Source organism: Diabrotica virgifera, chromosome 4 (genome assembly GCF_917563875.1).
Source record: "Diabrotica virgifera virgifera chromosome 4, PGI_DIABVI_V3a".
NCBI lineage: Eukaryota > Metazoa > Arthropoda > Insecta > Coleoptera > Chrysomelidae > Diabrotica > Diabrotica virgifera.
The window spans coordinates 21,434,019-21,454,504 of NC_065446.1; the positions used below are offsets into that span (position 1 = coordinate 21,434,019).

At 34.6% G+C, this 20,486-nt stretch overlaps 1 protein-coding gene and 2 long non-coding RNA genes across 3 annotated transcripts in view; 2 read left to right on the forward strand and 1 right to left on the reverse strand.

The window, feature by feature from the left end:
- LOC126882946 (adipokinetic hormone/corazonin-related peptide receptor variant I) overlaps positions 1–20,486 on the reverse strand; it is an 815,905-nt gene that overhangs the window by 530,405 nt on the left and 265,014 nt on the right. The gene's annotated exons all lie outside the window — the stretch shown is intronic.
- LOC126882964 (uncharacterized) lies at positions 2,001–2,904 on the forward strand. The gene is made up of 2 exons (XR_007697432.1): positions 2,001–2,224; positions 2,546–2,904. It is a non-coding gene; the product is annotated as an uncharacterized LOC126882964 (long non-coding RNA).
- Positions 9,866–10,868, forward strand: LOC126882963 (uncharacterized). Its single transcript, XR_007697431.1, has 2 exons — positions 9,866–10,151; positions 10,473–10,868. It is a non-coding gene; the product is annotated as an uncharacterized LOC126882963 (long non-coding RNA).

Consider the following 20,486-nt stretch of genomic DNA (forward strand, 5'->3'; position numbering starts at 1 on the left):
AATTTGGAATGCATATTTTTGAAAAAAAGGTATAAATTAAAAAAATCAGAATTTTTCAAATTATCGTAATTTTCATTTTTTTTAATAATAACTCCAAAAATACTTAATATATGAAAAATGATATATAACCAAATTTTATTTTTTGCTCTATCAAATGTTGTACCTTTTTTACTATTTCGGTAGGGTAAAAAATAACCGAGATAGAAACGTATAAATCTTAAATTTTGCTGCAAGAACCATGCAACCGGGGCCATTTAACCTTTTATTTTATAAAAAAGTAAGAGGTCTAAAAGATTAAATTTAACGTGGTTTAAAAGCCCTTAGTTCTATCTGTCAAATAGTTTTTAGGTGAATCTAATATCTCAAAACTAACGGAGTTACTTAAAAAAAAATAAAAACAGTTTCTGAAAAAAAATTTAAAAGATAATTTTATAAAATTTTTGGAGCATAAATTTTAATGTTATCAACTTGTTCGGGGGCTCATTTAATAGATATTTTTAAATACTTTGACAAATATTTAATAAGTTTATTTTATAAAATGCATTATTTTCCGCTTATTTAAGTTTGAGTACTAAGATTTGCGCAGTCGCCGAAAGAAATATACATTTAATTACCTATAACTCACTTTTATTTAACATTAAAAGGTTTTCCGGGTAAGGAGTTTATTTAATTTTTTATTATCTTCAATTTTGGAGAGAATAACTTTTTTGTAAAAACTTATAATTTTTGAGTTATTTATAAAAAATCGGTTAAAAAATGCAATTTTTTTTATCTTTATCTAAGTCTTTAATCTTTAATAACGCAAAAAGTTTTGATTTATTTCAATAACTTCATGTAACAAATTTTGTTTAGAGTTAGTCCCTTTATCGAATTATGGGGTTATTTTTAATAAAATAATTTTCACCCCCGAGAAGGGGCGGCATCCACCCCCAGGGTAAAAGCGCAAGTTGGCACCATGTCACCTTTGTTCCTTGAGATATCCTCTAACCAGCCACCAATTTTCATGCAAGTCGATAGAGGTTCGACGAAATCAGAGGTAATAAATTGCTCATATGCTCATATCCACCTTCAGTGACTGCACTATTAGGTCAAAACAGCAATATGTTACAGAGCGGTAGCCAAAAGTCCTCTCCCCCTCGTATCTTTTGAACGGTTATACATATAACAGTGAAATTTTAAGACACAAAATAAATGGACGTAGGCTTCACAGATAGTCACAGCTGAAGACGTAATAGTGACAGATGACGTTACAACATAGCCACTCTGACCTATAATTTTAAATCGGACTATATGGCAAGTGATAACTCTTTTGAAATGTATTGAAAATACCTATTGAATCATACTAATTTTGTTCGGATTTAAGTTGATTTTGATATATTAGATAAGTATTAAAATAAAATTGTAGTTTCGTATTTTACTAATAAAAAATTCAAACGTCGGCTTATCGATATTTATCAAAAAAGTTGATGTTAACTTACAAACATCTAGAGAATTGAAAAACGTTAACTTTTGTGACAAATAACAGGCGGACGTTTGAATCTTTATTAATTAAATTCTCCTTCTTAGGGTGGCTGCCTTTCCGAATATTGGCGACCATTCCGGCTCTGATGATTTTGTTGGTTGCTATGCGGAATGGTTATTATGAGGTCCTTCTATATCATGCTCTCAGGTTAGCAAGCCACGATACTCTTCATAGTGGTGGGGCCCTTTTTATTTGAATTTAGTCTTGCAAAATGATTTGGTGTAGCTCGTATCTGCCTTGATTTCTCATTATATGTCCCAAGTACTTCAGCTTACGACCCTTCACGATGTTAACCAAATCTGCGGTAGTGTTCATTCTCCGTAGTATGTACCTAATTCTTTATTGGTGAGTTCTTCTGTCTATGGTATCTTCAGGATCTTTTTTAAAATCATAGCTCAAAAGCCTGAAATTTCAATAGAGACTCCGCCTTCAATGTCCAGGTTCCTACTCCGTATAGAAGCACTGAGTACTCTAACGTTTCAATTAGCCGATTGAACGCTACACCAAGCTCCGCTTGGTATTTGTCCCTCGGACTATATATTTCTAGAAGCGACCCTACTACCGTCAAGTCAATTAGTACATCTCTTCAAAGCTATTTAATGCGATAAAAATTTGTACTAGCTCCCTTTTGCCATTGCCACGTAAATCAGGCACAATATTGGCATACATTATCGTGTTTGTGTGTAGGCCGTTAAACAATGGGTAAGTTTGATTATCTAGTTTTAGCCTAAGTTTTTCACTGATTTCTTTTGCATAGCAGATACCTATTTCTCCTTGAAATAAAGCTTAAACACTTGTATAATTTTATTTATTTTTCTCTGGTATATTATAGTATATTACTTTATTTCCTGTACATAGTTATAATATTTTATTGATAGAATTCTTTCCGTTTCTTTTTATTTTTAATAATACCACGCCGTGGTCAGAGATTTTGCTGAGATCGTGTTTCTCACAATACTCAGCTTTATTTCTGATCGGGCTTTTCTTTTGGGAGAAAACTGATCCTTGTTTGAATTTTTCTAGCCCCTACCTCGGGAAGAAGATTTTAATCAAGCACCTGGAAAAGAAAACCTTCTACCGCTACCTTGGAGAGAGAATTAGCTTACAACCGCATCCTGATGCAGTAGAATAAATTAAACAAGACAGCCCTACAGAGACAAGACAGCCCAACAACGTAGCCCTAGACTTCCCTTAACTACTGGCGACGACAAATTCTACAGGGATTGGGGACTTCCTTTAGGAACTGTAACGGAAGGACTTAAAGCTGAGTAAATTTTACCTTTATAACTTTTGTACCGATTACCAGCGGGGTCTCGGTCACGGGCTTAGAAAATTAACTTGGTTATCAGTAATCAGTATACAATAAAAATGATTTTTGTTAAGTTTTTTTTTATATTTCAATAAATAGCGTATTTAAAAATGATTAGGTAGACTTTTTATTTCCTGTACCTTTTCTGGGATGGGTGTGAAGGAAGAATGAACAGGGAACGAACCCAGGGCTGAGCAGTCGGGCAGAGCACCATTCTGATGGATGGAACGGTGGACGTTTTTCTTTTGAATATCCTAAGGGATGTTTGAGGAATTCCTCCCATCGTTTCTCCCAACAGTGTGGTGTTGCTTAATGCCCTGGTCTTGTTATGATCAGGATGTTACAAAATGGCGCCCAATAAAACCTGTTTATTCTTTCTCGCGCTTATTCTAGTCAGGATGCAGGAAATAGAAATTTACTTTTAAACTATATTGCAGAATTTTATCGCTATAAATTTAAAAATATCTTAATTTTACAATTCCAATTTAAATCGTTAGTAGATATTAATATTCACTCTGCTGTTTTTGTCTATTTTCAACATTAATGGCTTAGCTTAAAATACTAGTTTTTACATTTTATTTTTCTTTGATAAATGTTCGTTTTGCTTAATTGCCTTTTGCCGGTATTAGCAATCTATATTTAATGATATCTATAAAATATTTTGTCGCTAATATTTATTATTGCGATACATTTTTAATGTGGTAATGTATTATAATATATACCGTTTGTCCCAAAAATACTAAATTTTCAGGACTTACATTTTCTTATGCTGAATTAATTTTATTTAACTATCTTTAAAACTATCTTTACTATTTTTAAATTTTACTCTCTTTAATTAATTTTGAATTGTAGTTACTATCGTTGTATTCTTTATTCTTCGCCCGCTGTGAATTTCTGTCTTTTTTCTTTTACAACTATCCTCTCAGATTTTTCAACTATCTTCTCGTTGTTAATCATGCCTCTCCCTTTCAATCCCAACCACCTAAAAACGGAGGAATTGGCCTACGAACTCACCATTAGAGGTTCTACAGTGCCCGAAAATGTTGCGGAGCGTAAGAAATCACTGAGAGGGTTGCTTACTGAAGAAAAGAAGACAGCCCCAGAATATAAGTTGACTCCGGCTTTTACGCAGGATGTCAAAGACGCTAAGAAAACGTACCAAGAGTTAAAAACTTTGGTCGAAGGTTTTACTGGTACTAGTGCAACTCCTAGCTATCGGACTATTTCCGATCGTTTTCACCATCTATCCGGAAGAGCACGTCGCATGGCCGCTTCAGATGAAAAGGAAGAGGAGACCAAGCAAAAATTTAAAATGGACGTATCCATCCTTTTTGGCGAGTTGGAGGAAAAACTGGGAAATCCTCAAGATGAAGAGGAGCATCAACACTTCTCTTCTACACCTATTGCCTCTCCTTCCTTTCTTACTGCGTCAAAACCTATTCCCGTGCACAAATGGGGAATAAGAAAATTTTCTGGGGGTACAAACCTCATCCCTTTTCTTGAACAACTTAATGTCTTAAAACAGTCTAGAGGATGCAAGGATTCTGATCTTTTTCTCTCCGCCGGAGATCTTTTCGAAGGCTCTGCCTTCACTTGGTGGCATAACCACTATCTAAAAAAGTCATTTGCTTCTTGGGATGAGTTAGTTTCAGCTTTGAAACAAACCTATCTACCTGACAACTACGATAGAGCCTTATGGGAACAAATTCGTACTAAACAGCAAGGTCCTGATGAGCCTTTTTTCTCTTTTATAGCCGATTGTGAGGCACTTTTCAATCGTCTTGAAAAAAATGTTTCAGAAGCGGAGCGAGTGGAAGAAATTAGGTTAGGCCTTCTTCCTGATTTTGTTATGGGTCTTGCTATGGTCAAAACCCCCACTGTTGCTGATCTCATTAATGCGTGTAAGTGCATAGAAACTTCTCGTGCAATTTGTTCTTCCCGTTCTAAGCATTCCACTTCCTTACCTCAAAGATTCAGAGAAACATGTTCTTTGAACGTAATTTGCTGGAATTGCCGAACTAAAGGACACGTCTATCAGGATTGCCAATCCGAAGCTACTATTTTCTGTTACGGCTGTGGAAGACAGCGTGTTACAAAGGCGAGGTGTCCGAAATGTTGTAACGTTCAAAAAAACGACCATACTGGCGTCACCATCAACCCGCCAGCACTATCTTCCACCCCACAACAAGGAAGACCCGCGGACCAACCCAGCGCATCCCGTCAGTAACCGATGAATCTCTACCTTCACTTACAACTCTCTCTTCACCTGTTATCTGTGACGACCTAACTTTTTACCCAAATAACTTAAATTCAAACATATCTTCACCATCTCGTATTCCCTCTTCCCTCATTGTCAATCCACCTGTCTCTACCGTTACTCCAGTATCTTTGGCACATACGTCTCAAATCAGTCGAACTTTGTCTATAAATCCTCTTTTAAATGTTCGTGAACATGACAACCGTCCTTATCTTTCAGTCAGTATTTTAGACGACTCTATTTCTGCTCTTATTGACTCTGGCTCTAACGTGTCAATTTTTGGTTCTAAAGCCCTTTATCTATTAAAAAAATTTAAATTGCAGATTAGTTATGACGTTGCAATACACTTAACGACAGCTGACGGTAGCCTACAAGATGCCATTGGCTTTGTTCACGTTCCCGTTACTTTACAGAACACCACACATTCCTTAAAATTTTTAGTTGTTCACTCCATATCACATAAAATCATCTTAGGTATGGATTTTATTCGTCTTTTTGGTTTATCTTTTAATTTTTCTGATTTTTCGTATAGCTCCAATAATTTTTCAACTTGCGTTATTAATACGATTTCTGATAGATGCACATTATCTCCTTCTCAACTCGCTCAATTAGATTCGATCATTTCTCTATTCAAAGAAATAGCTCCAGAGGACTCTATTGGTCGAACAACCCTTTATACTCACCACATCGACACCGGAAATGCAAAGCCAGTAAAACAAAGGCAATACCCTCTATCGCCTGCAATGCAGAAAATACTCAATGAAGGTGTTGACGAAATGCTGAAACTAAAGGTTATTCAACCCTTACACACTCCAACTCCTTGGATGAGTCCTCTATGGCTCGTTAAAAAGAAGAACGGCACACATCGCGTCTGTTTTGATGGTAGGAAGCTGAATTCTATAACTCTTCCGGACAGTTACCCAATGCCCCTTATCGACTCTATTATCTCTAAAGTTCGTGATGCTAGGTATATAACATCCATTGATTTACGACATTCTATCAAATTCCTCTCGACGAGGAGTCTAAGATCAAAACCGCTTTTTCTATTCCAAATCGTGGAGTATTTTGCTTTAATGTTCTTCCCTTTGGTCTAAATAATTCCGCACAAGCAATGTGCAGATTAATCGACATGGCAATCGGTCCCAAACTTGACCCCTATGTCTTTTACTACGTTGATGACATTATTGTGGTGACTCCAGATTTTGAGACTCACCTTAAAGTACTCTCCTCGCTGTTTAGACAACTGAAACTTGCCAATTTGACCATCAATTTTGATAAATGTCAATTTTGTAGACCATCTCTTAAGTTCCTAGGATTCATTGTCGATGAAAAAGGTCTTAGAACAGATCCTGAGAAGATCGATTCTATTTTAGAATACCCTGTACCTCAGAATACCACACAGATCAGACGCCTTATCGGTTTGATCGGGTATTACCGTAGATTTCTCCCTAACTTTAGCTCTGTTTGTTCTCCAATTTCGGATTTGTTAAAAGGAAAAAAGAAAGGACAGCCCATATCATGGACTAAAGAGGCTGATTCAGCTTTTCATGAGATAAGAAACCTTCTCACTCGTGCTCCTGTTCTTGCTAGTCCTGATTTCTCAAAAAAAATTTTATATTGCCTGCGATGCATGTGACTCTGGAATTGGGTCAGTCCTGTTTCAAAAAGAGGATGGTTTTGAGCACCCCATCGCTTATTTTAGCAAAACTCTCAACAAATGCCAACGCAAGTACAGCACGACCGAGAAAGAACTTTTGGCCATCCTCCTGTCAGTCGAAAAATTTAGAGGTTATATCGAAGGCACAGTTTTTTGCGTAATTTCTGACCACGCTTCACTTCAGTGGCTTTTCACTATGAAAAACCCTTCTCCTCGTCTAGCTAGATGGATAATGAAGTTATCTTCTTATAAGTTTGACATAGTGCATCGTAGCGGTTCTCCTAATGTCGTTGCTGATTCCCTTTCCAGAATTCCAGAGAATGCCACAGAAGCTTCAGTTCTCAATCTGTCTAATCTCACTAGAGACAATTGGTATAACACCTTAATAAAGAAGGTTACCGATGACCCACATAAGTATCCTTCTCTTAAAGTTGAAAATAATACCTTATACAAGCATGTCTTCTCTCGTTCCAAATTCTGCGATTCCTCTCCGGATTGGAAAATTTTTGTTCCCTCCCCACACAGAAAATCTATCCTCCATATGTACCACAACGAACCTACAGCAGGTCATTTAGGTGTATCCAAAACCCTTGGCAGAATTTCCGAATTGTACTATTGGCCTAAAATGAGGCAATATGTTTCAAAATATGTGTCTAAATGCAAAGTTTGCGCTTCGTGTAAATCATCAAATTTACCCCCAGCAGGCCGAATGGGTAAATACAGGGACATCAACTACCCCTTTCAGTTCCTCTCAGCTGACCTTCTAGGTCCTTATACTCGATCTAAGAAGGGTAATCGATATCTTTTGGTCGTTGTAGATTGGTTCACCAAGTTTATCTTAGTACACCCCATGTCCTCAGCGACGTCTGCTGGCATCGTGAAATTTATTGAAAATCAGGTCTTCCTAATCTTCGGTGTCCCGCAGATTTTTGCTGCTGACAATGGCCCTCAGTTCATTTCTAAGGAATTTAAGGACCTTATGAAACGATACAATGTACAGAAAATCTGGTACAATGCCAGATATTTTCCCCAGATTAATCCAACTGAGAGGGTAAACAAAACTATCGTAACAGCTATTCGTTCTTTTATTCAAGACAACCATAAAGACTGGGATAAAGACATATTTAAGATAGCCCAGGCAATCAGGCTCGCAAAACATGATGTTACCAAATTTTCTCCCTCTTTCCTAACTTTTGCCAGGAATATTCCAACTGACGGTTCCTTTTACGGAAGCATTGAGGATAGGGCAAATAATTCGGTAAATATTAACAACAGTCTTTTCTCTCCCTTGCCGCCCGAAAACTTGACCCCTGTCTTCGATGAAGTCCAAAAAAGAATTCGTCATTCCTACACTACCAACAGGGATCGTTATAACTTACGTAGAAGGCCCTCTCCGACTTATTCTCCTGGAATGAAAGTCTGGAAAAGAAATTTTGTCTTGTCTAAAGCTGTTGATAATTTTACCTCAAAACTTGCTCCGAAATTTGTTCCTTGCATTATTGATAAAGTTATTTCTTCCACTGTTTATGCTGTCAAGGATCTTAATGGTGTTGACTTAGGGAATTTCCACGTCAGAGATTTAAAACCTGATGAAACAGATTGTGACGACATTGATGATGATGACGTTGATAACGATACAGACATCGATAATAATTGATTTTGTCTTTTCTTATATTTAAGAGACGTTTTCCACATCTTTATTTTAACAACATTTCTGTCAATTTTTTTTTGTAATCAATTTTTCGAGGTTCATAATTTGTATCTTTTTATCGTGCATTTTTCACGATTGTGATTCCTGAATACGCGTTATCTTGAGTTTGGGCCACCACCAGATTCTATCCTTTCCGTGTTTGGAACTATCTTGGCGTATATTAATTATTACTACTCTCTTTTCGAAACACAAATGTTATTATGCAGCCGTCCCAGGTGACACCTTTTGTGTAATTCTATGGCGTTTTGAAATAATTTTAATAGTTTTTAGAAAACTATTACCCTCAGGTCGTAAATACTTCCTGAAGTTAAGCGTGCATTATGCACATATAGTTTTTTTTTCAACTTCTGCGTAATCATGTCTTCTGCTTCAATAGGAAAATTTTATGACACCTTTTACCAATTTTCTTTTTTATGAACCTTCGATTTTTTGCTTGCATGGCGCCCTGGCACTCTTGAAATATCTCATTAGAATTTGAGCTTCAACTACTTTCATCTCAACACCCACCAAAACATCTGAGATTTATTTTTTTATATATTGTGAATACTTTAAATATTTCAAGAGTCTTCTTTTGTTTTATTGACATTGTTTGTTATTGGCTCTTAATATCAGACTTTTAAATTATGCTCATTCGTTATCATTCTTCTTTATCTTTTCTAAATTCATTGTTTCATTTTTTATCTATGATTATAACCTTGACTTGTCTAAACTTTTCTGGCAGTTTATCTAGTACATCTTTATTTTACTATCAATAAAATTTTGTTTATCTCATATTACCGTACCTCCATTTTTATTGATATGCTGAATAACATGTTGTGCTTACTGCCTAACTTTTGCCTTGACCTAGGGGTGCTTTACTTTACTCCAAAGGCGCATCCCTTATTATTTATTTTATTTATAATTGTAAGTTTAAATTTTAGCTTTTAGTATTAATTAGGTATACCTACAGAATTTGTTAAATATTAATTCAGCTTATTTTTAGTTATTAATACAATGCTTTATTCTTTTTCTTCGAATGAAGGTATCTGCAGCAAACGTTCAGAGAACAAGGCTTAACTAGCTGGTTAGCGTCATTTATTTTTACAGTTGAATTTTATAGTACAGCTATTAGAAACAATTTTTTATTGCTGGTCCAAATATTTATATTTAACTTTAATAACTTGATTTGTGCTTAATATTGTCTCTCTCTCTCTCTCTCTCTCTTTCTCTCTTTCAAATCAACTATTTCTTCTTCTTGTTTTCTGTTTAATATTATCTTAAATATAATTACCCTACTTATTCATTCTTCTTCTGCTTCTTCTTCTTTTCACGTCTCGAGTTTTTATCAACATTTTTTTCTTTTCTGCCATTCTTACTTGTCATCCTTCTTCTTATTCACATTTTTTACAACTATTCTTCTTCTTTTTTTTGAAAAAAATTTTTTCAAGTCCCTGTGAAAAAATTTTCCGGTACCTTGGGGGGTGTGTAACGTTTCAATTAGCCGATTGAACGCTACACCAAGCTCCGCTTGGTATTTGTCCCTCGGACTATATATTTCTAGAAGCGACCCTACTACCGTCAAGTCAATTAGTACATCTCTTCAAAGCTATTTAATGCGATAAAAATTTGTACTAGCTCCCTTTTGCCATTGCCACGTAAATCAGGCACAATATTGGCATACATTATCGTGTTTGTGTGTAGGCCGTTAAACAATGGGTAAGTTTGATTATCTAGTTTTAGCCTAAGTTTTTCACTGATTTCTTTTGCACAGCAGATACCTATTTCTCCTTGAAATAAAGCTTAAACACTTGTATAATTTTATTTATTTTTCTCTGGTATATTATAGTATATTACTTTATTTCCTGTACATAGTTATAATATTTTATTGATAGAATTCTTTCCGTTTCTTTTTATTTTTAATAATACCACGCCGTGGTCAGAGATTTTGCTGAGATCGTGTTTCTCACAATACTCAGCTTTATTTCTGATCGGGCTTTTCTTTTGGGAGAAAACTGATCCTTGTTTGAATTTTTCTAGCCCCTACCTCGGGAAGAAGATTTTAATCAAGCACCTGGAAAAGAAAACCTTCTACCGCTACCTTGGAGAGCGAATTAGCTTACAACCGCATCCTGATGCAGTAGAATAAATTAAACAAGACAGCCCTACAGAGACAAGACAGCCCAACAACGTAGCCCTAGACTTCCCTTAACTACTGGCGACGACAAATTCTACAGGGATTGGGGACCTCCTTTAGGAACTGTAACGGAAGGACTTAAAGCTGAGTAAATTTTACCTTTATAACTTTTGTACCGATTACCAGCGGGGTCTCGGTCACGGGCTTAGAAAATTAACTTGGTTGTCAGTAATCAGTATACAATAAAAATGATTTTTGTTAAGTTTTTTTTTATATTTCAATAAATAGCGTATTTAAAAATGATTAGGTAGACTTTTTATTTCCTGTACCTTTTCTGGGATGGGTGTGAAGGAAGAATGAACAGGGAACGAACCCAGGGCTGAGCAGTCGGGCAGAGCACCATTCTGATGGATGGAACGGTGGACGTTTTTCTTTTGAATATCCTAAGGGATGTTTGAGGAATTCCTCCCATCGTTTCTCCCAACAGTGTGGTGTTGCTTAATGCCCTGGTCTTGTTATGATCAGGATGTTACAGTACGCGTAACATTTAATAAGCCTTAAATGTAACATAGTCAAGAATGCACTTTTTACCTTTACGATGCGACATCTAATCCCTTGGGTATTGTCTCACGACTCACTGATTATAGTTCCCAAGTAGTTTTATTGTGAGACAAGTTCAATTCTCATCTGGTTCACATTTTGCACATTTGGTTTTGCTGGTGTTTATATCTAGTACATATGTTCCACTTGTTTCCGTTATTTTGGTATTTAAGTTTTACAGCCCTCTGTGGTATTGGAGAATGTATTGTATCATCTGCATACCGCAGCTTACTGATCTTGACTCCATTTATTGAGATGCCTTCGCCAATATATTTTATAGCCTCTTCAAAAATGTGCTCTGAGTACAGATAGAATATCAGCGTTGAAATTATGCTCCCCTGTCTCACTCCCCTTAAGATTTTGACCTGATTTGTATATTCTCTCCCTACTCGGAGCACTGCTGATTTATTTCAATAGAGGTTAGCTATTATTTTTAGGTCTCTTTTGCCAATCTCTGTCCTCTTCAGCAGTTCCATCATTTGTTCATGTCTGACTCTATCGAAAGTCTTCTTGCAGTCAGTCATGCATACAAAAACATCATAGCTGATATTTCAACATTTTTGAATAAACAACGCAAGCTAAATAAAGCCTTCCTGGTACCAACGGCGTTCACAAGTCCAAACTCATTGGGCTCAATTTGTTCTTCGCATTTTCGGTATATCCGGTATATAAAAACAGCTTCAGCAGATGGCTCATTATTCTTATGGTCCTACAGTCTTCACAAACTTTTGGTTCCGGTTTTTTGGGCAATGATAGGAACTCAGATTTGAGCCACTCTGCTAGTATTTTTCCTGCCTTGTATATGTCATTAACTATTCCCGCTATTATTTTTATTTGCTCTACATCTAACACCTTGAGCAGTTCTGCAGGAATTTCATCAAGTCCCGGCAGTTTTCCGTTAATTAAATGCGAAGCTAAAATTTTAGTATTTGTTTATCATATATTCCTCAACTTACCCCAAATAGGGAAGTGCATATAGATTTTCACTTCGGAAAAAATAAAACATGATAGAACTTTTTGTAATTTCATTAAGAAATGTTTAATAAACAACATATCAAAAAGTTATACTCGAGAAGTGGGTGCTTCAGTTTTATTAAACAAATGTTCATCTGCGAAATTAGATGTTTTTTTAAATAACTTCCAAAATATAAATTGCAGAAAAAACTGACTTGACCGTTGGAACTTTCAGAAAATTTCACAAAAAAAATTTCTATAAAGATTTTTCTAAAATAAAATCTATAGCTTCTATAATTTTTTATTTATAACTCTAAAGTCACCCTTCTCACAAACATTGGCGCACTGTAGGCTAGCGTACGGCGAAGTGCACGGTTGAGTTATTTTAATGTAATTCTTTAACTAACGGATCAAATGAAATTGTGTAAATTGCTCATGAAAGAAGAATAATTTAGCTATCTTATGGTTGTCATAAAAAGAAATAAAATGTATGGGCATAAGTACGGTGTGGGCGGAAAATGAGACTTACAGGAATTTGTATAGAAATTATTTAAAAACGTGTAACTAATACAATTTTTCTTATAAAACTCTCAATTTTGCACAGTTTACCTTTCAGACATCTTACTAAACGACGTTTCTCTAAAAAAATCTCAAAAATTCAGTTCAAATGATACGACTTTCAAAAAATGTAATTTGTGAAAACTTCGTAGTTTTACAGAATTACCACCATTTTAAGACGGTATTACTCAAGTCTCAACAGATTTATTACAGTTCTATAGGTACTTTTTTAAAGCTAATAATGTTGTCTTTAAAATACACTAAATTATTTTACTTTTCAAATGAAATGAACTATTTCTTTTTGAGAAAATTAAGAAAGATAACAAAAATGTAATACAAAAACCAAAAATTACCAGTTAAAAAAATGTTTACACAAAGTCATCAAAACTTTTTTCTTACTTAAAATACATTTCATAATAAGCTTCAACAATAATACATGTTTAATAAAAAATTTTTTTTTTAGCTCTTATACAGTATGTCTGCGTAACTTGAGACCTATTGATAACTTTTTTATTATCAGTTTTACGAAAAAAAGTTAATCCTTATAAAATAATTTGCATCGTATATAGTCTAAGATGCAACCATCAAATGTCAAAATTTATTAATTTTATACGAGGTATGTCAAAAAATATGAATTTAACTCAAGAGTAAAGTACCTTTATATCTCACAATATCGAAAATTGTTATTAAGAAAAGTTGTTTGGAATTAAAGAATATGTTTCAGTGTCCAATTACATCCTTCTAATTGAAATATTGGGAATAATAAAGGCACTTAACCCTTAAGTAAAATTCATATTTTTTACATACCTCGTATAAAATTGCAAAAGTTTGATATCCGTTAGTTGTATCTTAAATTTTAGAGCAGGCAGAGCATTTCATGAAGAATAACTTTTTTTGGTAAAATTGATAATAAACTAATTATCATAACTGTAATAAAATAATGATGGGTATCCGTAATTTGAGAAAAAATTGAAAAAAAATTTTTCGATTAGAATAATGTAATGGTATATTAAAACATAGTTTTTAATTTCAAACAACTTTTCATAATAGCATTTTTTGATATTCTGGGATATGAAGGTACTTCGTATAAAATTGATAAAATTTGATATGTGACGGTTGAGTTTTAAATTTTTGACTATCTAGAGCATTTTGTGAAGAATAACTTTTTTTCGTAAAATTGATAATAAAAAAGATTTGCATGTGGTTCCTAGCTACGCAGACATACTGTATAAGAGCTTCTGTATAAGAATTTTTAAATTGTAATGCCATATTCGGATTCAGCATAATCAAAAACAAAATAGAAACATATTTGATCAAAGTAAAATGATGAATTCAATGATATTTTTAAAATTATTTATACAAAAAAATTGTTATTGTTTAAACAATTAATAAACAATTAGCGGCCAAATCTGCGAGTAGAACTTTTCACTTAAACATGTATATAAACTGACAAAAAAAGTTTTAGAAAAATATAAGCTTGTTTGAATTTTTCCGAAACAATGCATATTTTCGTTCTAATTGCACTCCCCTAAAAGCAAAATTAGGATGAATGAACAGCTATTTTCAATAACTTACAAACGAAATTTCACTTGTCATGAGATTCCATTTAAAATTATTATCGGTCAAAGTGGCTCTGTAACGTTATCTGCCACTATTACTTCACCTGTTATAACTATTTGAGAAGCCTAAATCCGATTATATTGCCTTACTCCAAATTTCAGTATTTTAAGAAGTATAGCCCATAAAAGGATGCGATGGACTTTTATCTAGCACTGTATAATAATTTTGTCTCTTAATTGGCCTACAGTTAATATTTCGTTTGTATTGTTGTTCTTTCTAATTTTTATAAATTTGGTTTTTTTGATGTCAAAAGAGAGAGAACTTAATATTTTGTTCATTATTCTTTCTAAGTCTTACAAGTTGTCGGTTATTATGACTGTATTGTCGGCATACCTAATGTTATTAATTAAACTTCCATTCTCTTTTGTTCCATTTGAGTATACATACACATTATTTTGAGTACCTATATGGAAAAAACTTCTGGCATATAACCTGTTAATGAACTTTCACAAGAGGTAAGACCTTATCACTATATTAGCTTACTTTGTCTGGCAAAGTATAGAGAAAGCAGTATATACTTACTAATAAAGCCTTAATTTGAAAACTTGAATTGAAGTTTAAGGGAGTAATAATTTTATGTGACTAACAAACACCATTATTGGATGAATATGAAGTTTCTAAAACTTAATTAACTTCAACAGCAAGTCTGAATGTCTAAGCTTTCATTAGATAATCGAAAACGAGTATTCAAAATCTCGATAACAAACTATAAATGACGTTTTCAAAGCCCTTTTGATTAATTTTACGTACATAACATAACTGTTTAACTAATAATTTAGAATCATTGACAATACTTAAGTACAGAGTATTATATCATTATCATCCAGCCCTTTCCGTCCACTGCTGGACATACGACTCCCTCATTTTTCCACTGTGCTCTATTTTGAGCACTTTGCATCCAGTTTCTAGACATTTTCTTGAGATCGTCAGTACAACGAGTAGGGGTCTTCCTCTAATTTTTTGTCTAATCTCGGGCTCCACTCAAGTAATCTCTTCGTCCATCTCCCATCACTGATTTGGGCGACGTATCCGGCAATTCGGGAAATTTCATCGGTAACTCCTGTTCTTCGTCTTATGTCCTCGTTTCTAACTCGATCACGAAGCGATATATTCAGCATTGACCTTTCCATTTTCCTCTAAGCTACTTGCAGCATTTTAGAAGTTGTAGCTGTCAATGTAAAAGTTTCGGCACCATAAGTCATCACAGGCAACATACATTGGCCAAATATTTTACGTTTTAAAGAAATTGGTATATCGCTTTTAAAGATGTCTTTGAGTTTTCCATAGGCTACCCATGCTAGATTTATTATTCTTCGTATTTCGCATGTTTGGCTGTCCCTTGTGATCTTTATTTCGTGTCCAGGATATATGTATTTTTTTACTAGCTCTACTTCGTTTTCTCCAAAATTGATATTTCCGCTAGGTACTAGGTTTGTCATGAATTTTGTTTTGGAGATGATTATTTTAAGACCTACACTGACACACACTAACTGAAGTTCGTGTAGCATTATACATATTTCCTTGATGTTGTCAGAAGAACAAAACTATGTCGTCTGCGAATTTCAAATTTGTTAATCTTCTACCGTCAATGTTCAGACCGCTCTCTTCCCAGTTAAATTTTTTACAAGCATACTCCTCGCCGGACTCCTCTACCGATTGGGATATGATCCGTGATTTTACGTAGTTTCACCGACATAGTAGCGTTCTTGTACGTAATGTAAATTAACCTTTTGTATCGGTAGTCAATGCGGCATACTTGTAGTGGTTCCAGAATTTTGTCAAATTCCACCGTGTCAAAGGCTTTATGGAAATCTATAAAAGCTAAAACGAGTGGTCGATTGTATTCGATAGCCTTTTCTATTACCGTTTTAATAGACCTGGATCCCACGTACCAAAAAAGTTGATTAATAGCAAGCTGAAAATTTGTTAATAGCTTAACGGTGTCTGGTCGGACAAACCTTGATATATGGGAACACTGGAACAGGGGAAGTTTTAATTGTGGAACAGATTAAAAATTTGGAACGTCAGACTACGAAAACGTTCCATGTATTTTGTCGGACAGAACTTCCAATTGATTTGTTACCATTGTATTAAACTCTCATGCAAAAATCAGACTGGTGTTTAGCACCAACTGGGAATTTTAACCCGCCGTTACACGCGTCTTCTATTCGGACGTGGTTGCACGCGTATGAGCGTCGCCCTCACCTACATAAGTTCGACTTATTTCGAAGAAGAATGAATGTCAACATGTATAAATATAAAATGGGTTGTACTTAAATATTATAGAAAGTCTCGTATACCAACTTTTTTTATTAATTTAACAAAACAAAAGTAAAAATAATATACATAGATCAAAAGCAAGTTTTCTTAATTTTCAATTTCAGCAAGCCACTGAAGAAATTAACGTTCTTTACGCGAATTAATTTTACTAAAAATACAAATTAAAATTAACAATTGTTCTGAAGCTATTTCTTTGTGGTATTTACGTAATTAACTATTAATATTTTGTATTTTGATAACGACGTCCGAGGTGGAATTCGAAACGTCAATAAAATCAATTTTTCAAGTTAAATTGTGGCTTATTTCCCAATTAGAATAGGTAAATTTAAAAATGGGTTCTTAACCAGTGGCGCACCTAGAATTTTCCTCTGGGGGGAGGGGGGTTTAGCTTGGGCGCCGAAAGTTTTTTGTATTATTTGTGAAAGACAAGTTACATTTTCCTACTTTCTTTTATATATATTTCTATATGCTCTGGGTGGGCTTTTAATCCCTAAACCCCCCACTCGGTGTGCCACTGTTCCTAACCTAATCCAAACAATAATATTTTAATTAAACCTACCTAAATATTAAATAAAAACCTAAAAGTTTCTTTGAGATAACAGAAACGTGATTTCACCGTGATTGCACGCGCAGTGAGGAATTCCCTCACTTGAAGAGGGATGTCTCTTCTTTCAACTATCACACAGCACACTGACCGCCAGAAATATTCTATAACTTTTTCATACCCTCTCATGAACCATGCTAAAGGCATTCCTGGGTGCTTAAGGTTATCGTATTAGTTTACACAATTTCATTGGTTATAAACAAATATGGTGAGGGATTCCCTCATAGCGCGTGTAATGGCGGGTTAATGAGTGAAACACGAAGAATATGTCAAATGACAGGAATCATGTTGGTTAGTAACAGCAGTCTGATTTTTGCATGATAGTTTAATGAAAGGGTAACAAATTAATTGGATGGTCAGTCCGACAAAATACATGGGACGTTTTCGTAATCTGACGCTCCAAATTTTTAAACTGTTCCACAGTTAAAACTTCTTCTGTTCCAGTGTTCCCGTACATCAAAGTTTGTCCGAGTAGACACCATTACAATATTAACAAATTTTCAGCTTGCTATCAATCAACTTTTTTTTGGTACGCGGGATCCAGGTCTATAACGCTCTGTAGGTGATCATTTCTTCCAAATGCGGTATGAAATCCCGCTTGCTCTATTGACTGGTAGAAATCAAGATTTTTTCTCAACACGATTCGTTACTATTCTTGTAAGGAGTTTGTATAAGTGACTAAGAAAGCTTATAGGTCTGTAGTTTTCTAATTCATAGGGATCTCCTTTTTTGTGCAATATAATTACTTCTTAATTGTGCCATTTGTCGGGTATATTACTATCCAAAAGCACATGTTAAAAAGGTTTTCTATTTTCTTAAGAAAACAAGTGCCTCCGATTTTGATTGCATCAGTATTTCCACAATCTTCGCCTGGATATTTGTTCTTCTTGGCTTTTGTTGGGGCTAGTTTTATTTCGTCTATTGTGATTTCCGGTATTAGTTCTGATCCTTGGTTGACAATGCCCTTTCTCCTTGTTAATATTTCCGGTACTTGATCTTCTTTGCTATTTACTTTGTGTTGGCTGGTATACAGCAATTTGTAGAAGTCTTCAAATATTTTAAGGGTTTCCTCTCTGTTGGTTGTAAGATTACCATTTTTATCTTTCATCTTTATTATCTGCCTTGTCCCCGTTTTTAGTCTTCTTCTCAATATTTTCATACTTCTATTGTTCTCAATGGTATGTTCGATTTGTTCTTGGTTGTATTTTCGAGTGTCTTGTCTAACAGCTTTGGATAATTCTTTATTTAATTTTTGTATGGAGGTATGGAGGAAAGGTATGGAGAAGAGGCGGTAAATAGAAATGGTAGAAGAATGATAAGTTTCTGCCAAATAAATGACTTGTTAATAGGTAATTCTCTCTGGTATCAACCGAGAAACGAAAAATATACATACGTAGCAGAAGAAAGAAATGCTAGAAGCATAATTGACTACATAGTATATCCTCGAGACGCAGAACTAACGATACAAAATATAAAAACAGAGAACGAAGCCGAACCCGGTACCCAACACAGACTAGTGGCAGCAGAGATAAACATGAAACTAATGGAAATAATAGAGAGTCCTCAACATACAAGAATAGCAATACATAAGATGAAAAATATGGAAATGAAGAAGTTATACCAAAGAGAGACAGATAAAATACTGGAACAGTATGAAAACAATGAGGAAATATGGAATATGGAATAGAGATGGAAAAAATTGAGAGACACGTTATGGAACACTGCAAAACAGGTATGTGGAATAAAAAAGAATGGTAAGAATAATTAAAGAACTGGATGGTGGAATAAGGAAATAAAGCAAGCTGTAAAAAGAAGGAAAGAAATGTGGAAGCGATAAATAAACACAAATGAAGAGCAAGACAGAGACGAATACAGAAGACAGAGAAATATAGTGAAAGAACTAGTAAAAGATGCGAAGAAGAAGAGCTGGAAGGAATTCGGTGAAGAATTGAACGAAGGTTTTTGGAATAACAATAAACAGTTTTGGAATAAAATAAGAAGCATGAAAGGAACAAAAAGGAAACAAATAAGAGGAATTAGAAATGAGCGAAATAAATTGAAAAAAAACATACAAGACATACTAACCATATGGAATAAGCACTATAAAGAAAAATTCAAGGCAAGTACCCAACAAGATGAGGAGAGAGGACAGCAGGCAAGAGAAATGGATAGATACAATCGAGTAGACGAAATTCATATCAAAGGTATTGAAGAAGGATTGGCAAGAATAAAGTTTGGAAAAGCGGGAGGTCCCGATGACATAGATCCGGAGATGATGAAGTACGTGGGAGAACGAGGCAAGCTTTGGCTGCTGGAAATAATGAGGGAAGCATGGAGAACAGAAAAGATACCGGAAGACTGGGAAGAAAATTTATTGATACCAATACACAAGAAAGGAGATGAAGCGGAATGTGATAACTATAGGGTTATATGCTTATCATCAGCGGCATATAAAGTCTACACCGGGATAATAGAAAGGAAGCTCAGGAAAGAACTGGAAGGAAAACTAGAAGAAGAACAAGCGGGTTTAGGAAGGAAAGAGGAACAACAGATAATATATACATACTGAGAAATATAATTGAAAGGAAAAAACGAAATAGGAGAAGACTTATATATAACGTTTATAGATACTAAAGCTGCTTTTGATTCTATAAATAGAGAAGTAATATGGTCAGTAATGAAAGATCTGCTAATCCCGCAAAAGATAGTAAGCGTGGTAAAAAGTACGTATAGAAACGTACTTGCTAAAGTACAAATAAATGGAAACAGATCGCCAATAATAAACCTAAGGAGAGGAATAAAACAAGGGGACAGTCTCAGCCCAGTTTTGTTTATATTATTAATGGATAGAGTAGTGAAGAGTGCTAAAAGTAGGTCAAGGCAATTAGAGTCAATAAAAGGGTACAGGAATTTAGTACTAGTGAGAATGGAGGGATTACTATATGCAGATGACTTAGTAATAATAGTAGCCAATAAAGAGAAAATGCAAAAATTAATCAATATATGGGTGGAGGAAATAGAAAATTTGAAAATAGAGGTAAATGTAAAGAAGACGAAGACCATGATAGTAACCCAAAAGAAAAGGGAAAAAATAAACCAATCAATATTTAGGTGCAAAAACGAAATAATAGAAACAGTCTCGACATTTGAATACCTTGGAGTAATAATATCAGAGGATGGAAAGATAGATCAAGAAATCTCATACAGAGCGAAAAAAGCAAATAAGATCTAATATGCACGAAATAAAAGAACATTTGGAAAGGAAGAAATAGATAAAGAAATAAAACTGAAGGTATACAAC